Below are 4,844 nucleotides of genomic sequence, written 5' to 3'. Positions count from 1 at the left end.
TTACCTTCTTAATATTCTTTTTTCGACTTAACTTCAAATACTAAATACTGAATTCACCTCGGTACAAGAAACAAGAAAATGGCTCGTTGAAAACAATATTTTATTCAAACAAGAATGTGCTTTTTTTTTTTAATTAAAAATAATCATATATATTTGTTAGGAAAATGGAAATTTTAACTCAATCAAATAACAGTAGGGGCCTTTTTTACCAAACTATTAACGGTAAGCATATTTTTTGACCAAACTATTAACAGAGATATTTTTGATCAATTTCGCATCGTTTAAGGACATTTTTGATCCTCTTTCGTACTATAAAAGAATTAACAAGGTGCAGTGGCTACCGCAAGGGTTGACTGAGTTGGTTGGGATGAGTGATTTCGCACTGGGAGACCTGAGATCGATTCCCCTTACCAGCAACCTTCTTAGTCAGAGCTCATCGCATCAGTCTTGCATAGTTTGGTTTACATCTCCTGTGTGGTTATCAAACCTATTACACAGTGAACAAATTATCCAATACGCGTCCCAAGAATAACAGCCACCGTTTTCCTGGGTTTTAAAAGAAAAGGTACAATGGCTCTGCCTCTACTGTAGTGATCATGATCTTTGCTCGTGAAACGAAAGGACAAACTCGTAATGGGATTTGTAGAACGACAAGCCGACTTTCCACGTCCATTTGCTAAAGATAATCACATTTGACGTCAAGGATAGAATACCACAAGGAAATTTCATGTGCTTGACTGCACGCCTGCATTGATAGACACCTATGTACATATTAGATAATGTAGGAATAACGGTCATTTGGACAGATGATTAATTATCTTGTAAATCTAATTTTGTAATCTATATATATATTTTGTAATCTATCTATATATATATATATATATATATATAAAAGCTGGCACAAGGCCCGGTTGATGTGGCGCTCTCCTAGGTTACGTATTTTGACTTTTTTTTCCTTATTACTTTCATACGTCATCGGCGACCAAACGCGGCTTCGCATCCATTCTGCAGCTGTTATTTGTGTTCAAAATTATAATTATCCATTAATTACTCTCTCAAACATAACCACTATCTCTTCTACTGGGTTGACTTGGAGCAATTGGGACGATTCTGCCTTTTTGGTCTTCCCTTTTTGGAGGCGATTATGCTCCAATGGCTTTGGAGCAATTGAAGGTGTTCAAATTTCCTTTTTGGTTACTGCGTCTGATTCTGCCTTCTAAGCTTTTTACATCTAAATTTTCCCATATAATATTGACAATGACGAAAATAGCAATGGGAGAAATCACTACTCCCTTATTTCTCCTTGCAATTCTTTTTATGATATTCCTTAATTAGACCCACATTTGCCATGAAAAAGGGTAAGAATGTTTTTTTTTTAGAATTTTAATTCATTCATTGTTTGTGCAATTCAATGCAACTTGTGCATGTGCTATGTATATGGCAGTTCTTTGTCAAGAGAATACGAAATTTGGGTCCATGAAAGTTATTAAGATCTTCAATTTTGTCGTACAGGAATTATGCCTATTATAACAGAGGTGTTAATGAACCAGTTTCGCGTCACATGGCCATGGGGTTGTATTTGGTGGAGAAGACAGTTCCGTAAAGGTCAAACTTTCTCCCTTAAATTTTTATCCTCATTCAAAGTAATATATGTTTAAAAGAAATTACCTCAATCTCAAAGTCATTGTTCATAAAGTGATTGTTCATCATACCATTGCCCCTCTCTTACATCACTTCAACATGAGTGGTTGTTTGGTTTTTCCCTAATTCATCGATAAGACTTTGCTACTCATTTCTCATTATTGTTTGTGATCTAGGCCTACTATATTTGTTAGAATGATAAGATAATGTTATATCCGGGGACACCCTTGAAATTATCTGTACTAGACCAATTCCTAAGACAAAAAGCAGGACATAATAACTACGAGATTATCTTTATGGTGGAGTTAGAAAAAACAAGAGGCTGAAGAAAGCACCATTTTATGCATGCATCCATCCTCCAATCCAAGGAGACAAAAATACATGCAGATTACATTTATTCATTGAATAGTCTTCTGCTGATCTATTGAAGCCGAAAGCCAATAAGGTCATAGCTTACGAATTTTGCATATTATTCTATAGATTGAATATAACTATTAACGTGTGTTGTTTTTAAGCTGCTGCTTTGTCTAATATACAATAATTGTGTCTTATTCCCTTTTCTCCCAATTAAGTGGAAACATATGGTATGGAAAATTAAAAAGGTCGGTGCTCATTATGTTTGGTTTAATCTTCAATAGCTTTTTGAAGTTTGTTTTGAATTTTACCTCTTTGTATGGCAAAGCACGGGAGTAATTTCCTGCAGATTTAGTAGTAGTTAGAGCCATTAGTAAATAGCTAACTTGCATTTTCACTTGAATGGAGGTTTAATTGAAAGCTCAAGATCTTGAAATGAATATTGCTGCTTCTCCATTAATTTAGGTGACTTTTGATGATGGTTTGCAACTATTTCTTGAATGTATATATGCCTCTATTTATCCCCAATGAATTTGATTCTTCCTTAGGCCCTTTAGCCATATGATGTTGCATCAGTTTATTATTGGTGAAATCTTTTATTTGAAGTTGATTCGGGAATTTCATTAGACTTTGGTGGTTTAAGAAAAGGCCGTAAGTACTTTGATTTAATCCGGAAGATCACCAGCTTTGTGCAGTAAGCTGTAAAGTTTCTTCAAGAAATAGCTTCTTCTATTGTTAAACCGGTTGTCGTTAATTAGTCTGCACCATTCTCAAAACCTTTTACCGCTCCATTTAAATCCCACTTTGGGAGACTATTGCATTTTCAAGTTCTGAGAATTTCCTTGGAAAGTAATGTTATTGTGGGGAGGCAATTTGTTTAGTTGATTGTTAATTGTGGTTTAGCTATGGTTACCGTCAATTGGAGTAATATTATGAGATATGTATATATAGTACCTCTCTTAGGCTAGGAATCCTTTTTTTTTTTTTTTTGATATTTTCTCTTCCTATTTTAATAAGAGATTTCCCAAAAATAAAGGTATCATATTTAACTCTATCCCAAATTAATCTCATTAATTATTCCATTTTTGTTATGTCAAAAAACTTAAAAATGATTTTTTCATAATGAATTCAATAAATGCGAGCTTTCTGTTACTAATCTTTTCCTCTTCCAGTTTTTTAGTTACTAATGTATATACTCCCTTGAATTTCATCCATTCTTCTCGTATTCCAATGCAGTTCTTACATCATCCAAGTGAAATTGCCGAATTCTTCGACCTATTGTCTTCAATTTGTGAGTTGCAAAATATTTTAATTTTATTTTGTTATCTGAAATCGCTAATCTATGTAAGGAGTGGTGGAAGGAGAAGATTCATTGAGAGCTTTGTTTTCTTGAAATTTGTTATTTTTGTCGTTGTTGCCTTTCTATTTTTTGAAGTAGACGATGGGAGGAAGTGTATTGCATTTACATTTGTTTCTTGGAATGTGCAGCTTCTTAAACCGGCGTTGGCTATTCTCAAGTTATTGATTTCTTTTGGGCATAAATCTGTTAGAGGCCTATAGGGCATTGTTTTTCATTTTGAGACTTGGAAGGGGCAGTAAAAGGGCATCAAAAGGAGGAGATTATTGAGAACAGACTCTTGGAGGGGCTGATATTAACTACATATATGCAAGTTCAGAAGTGCTTGATGTATCTATTAGAATGGTTTTAGGTGACTCTATTAACTGTTGGCCATTGCTTTGCTCATCTATTTAGTACTAGGAATTGTTGTATCTACCTTTTAACTTTTGGTCTCAATTACTATGACACCCCCCAACTCGACATTAGTAGTAAGAGATCCTACTAAATGACTTTTTCACATCATTTTAGTATAAGAACTCCATAAGAGTTCCAAGTAATGGAAATTTTAGTATTGTGTTAATAAAAGTGCCGGACAAAGAGTAATGAACTAGACAGATGTGCTTCTTCATTGAGCCATCTGTAAGTTTGTTTCTTATGTCATAGGAAAATATTTTCTGCTTCATCGCTACTTGTGATTCCTATACTGTGAGTAGTGAATTTGGTCTCATTTTCATCTTATGATTGGGTTTTGTTGAAGTCTTCTGTGGAAGGCCTGTTATCAATCCCCGCTCTTCCAAGGAATTGGTAAACTAGTCGAACGGGTGATAAAATGTTTAATGACAGGAGAATCATAAGCAATTGTTGATCCTAGGATTCCACGCAGAAAACACCAAAATCCTTGATGAATAGTTTGTAAACACTACTGAGAAATGCTTGACTGAATATGGTGCAGATCGACCGACTATGGGAGAAGTTTTGTAAAGCTTGGAATATGTATTGAAGCTTCAAGGAGAAGACGGAAAAACAACACAAGAGAATGACATCCTGGATAATCAGTTGGATAATAGTGTGTTAAGTACAAAATATAGCATGGAGAGTATGGCTGAACTTGCTGGTGTTTCAGTGAGTAAAGTTTTTTCCCAAATGGTGAAATCTGAAAACAAAAGTTTTTTTCCCAAATGGTGAAATCTGAAAACAATGACTTATGTGACATATGTTAGACTCTGCCTCTGGGTTGTATATTTGTCTTCTCTTTGCTTTAGATTAAGGAATAAATGTTACAATCCAGTAAAATTTATAGAAGATAGTAAGACTTTAGAAGTTCTTGAGATATATTAATAACGTCAAATTTTGTAATTTAGAATGTTCTTAATATATTTAGTTGTTTTCTTATTTTAAAATTTAATTGTAAGTTTAATGAAGTCATCTATGACCGCGCAAAGCGCGGGAAAATTACCTAGTTTAGAGAATAAAACAGTAGTAACGTGCTATGCCAAGTTAAAATATATTG

At 34.1% G+C, this 4,844-nt stretch overlaps 1 long non-coding RNA gene across 2 annotated transcripts; it reads left to right on the top strand.

The window, feature by feature from the left end:
* Positions 1–902: 902 nt before the first annotated feature.
* On the top strand, positions 903–4,521 carry LOC132636288 (uncharacterized). Of its 2 annotated transcripts, none has more exons than XR_009581171.1 (4): positions 903–1,358; positions 1,513–1,605; positions 3,232–3,286; positions 3,484–4,521. It is a non-coding gene; the product is annotated as an uncharacterized LOC132636288 (long non-coding RNA). The 2 variants fall into 2 exon arrangements; XR_009581170.1 differs by having other exon boundaries at positions 911–1,173.
* Positions 4,522–4,844: the final 323 nt, after the last annotated feature.

The sequence above is a fragment of the Lycium barbarum genome, chromosome 4 (assembly GCF_019175385.1).
Source record: "Lycium barbarum isolate Lr01 chromosome 4, ASM1917538v2, whole genome shotgun sequence".
Taxonomy (NCBI): domain Eukaryota; kingdom Viridiplantae; phylum Streptophyta; class Magnoliopsida; order Solanales; family Solanaceae; genus Lycium; species Lycium barbarum.
The sequence above is the reverse complement of the archived record's forward strand: the minus strand, read 5'-3'. Positions and strand labels throughout refer to the sequence as shown.